Source organism: Pteropus vampyrus, unplaced genomic scaffold, assembly GCF_000151845.1.
Source record: "Pteropus vampyrus isolate Shadow unplaced genomic scaffold, Pvam_2.0 Scaffold12135, whole genome shotgun sequence".
Lineage (NCBI taxonomy): Eukaryota > Metazoa > Chordata > Mammalia > Chiroptera > Pteropodidae > Pteropus > Pteropus vampyrus.
The window spans coordinates 2,883-3,789 of NW_011900916.1; positions in this window are offsets into that span (position 1 = coordinate 2,883).

Genomic DNA, 907 nt, shown 5'->3' on the forward strand with positions numbered 1-907 from the left:
GGGGGGGGGGCACAGAAACCAGCGCAGCCCCGCAGAGGAGGACGTGGCAGCGTCTGCCAGGTCACTGCGCCAGACATGTGCCCTTGCACCCCACAGTTCCAGAAACTGGAGCGATACCCTTGCACCTAAAGGAAGTGACAAGTTTACTGGTGTATCGTGACACTGTTAATAACAGCGCGAGGCTGGCAACGACAAACAAGAAAAAGTGCCCGACAACTGGGGAACAGCCCCGTGAGGCATCGTTCGGATGGGACACTATGTGGTGGCCAAAAGGAGGGTAAGGCTGTTCACGGGCACTCGGTCCCCGAGAGGCACTGAGGGAGGACGCGAGATGCCAGCGAGGGTGCAGTCGGCTCCCTTTTGTGTGGGGAAAAAAAAAAGGGGGGGCGAAACAGCGATACATCGGTGTCGATATTCAGAAAACAGGCTCTGGGAGGACACGGGACTGGTGACACTGGCTGCCACTTGGGGAGGGCAGCTAGGTGGCTGGGGAACTGCAGACGTATATTCCCACTACCAGAGCTACGATTTTGAACTGTGCAAATATATGATCCATTTTTTAAAAATGTGTTAACTTTTAAAATGCGCCAGATAAAAATAAAAGTTACTATGTTGTACACCTTAAACTACTCATCTTCTATGTCAACTGTAATTTATAAGATTTTTTTAATTAAAAATATTTAGGACGTGGTTCCATAGTGTAGCGGGGAGCACACCTGCTTTACACGCAGAAGGTCCTGGGTTTGCCCCGCAGTGGAGCCACAGTCCATGGTCTACGGCCACGCCACCCTGAACAAGCCCCATGTCTGGTCTGGGAAGCTAAGCAGGGTCAGGCCTGGTTAGTACTTGGATGGGAGACCCCCTAGGATAGACCAGGTGCTATAGGCATAAATAATAATAATAATAA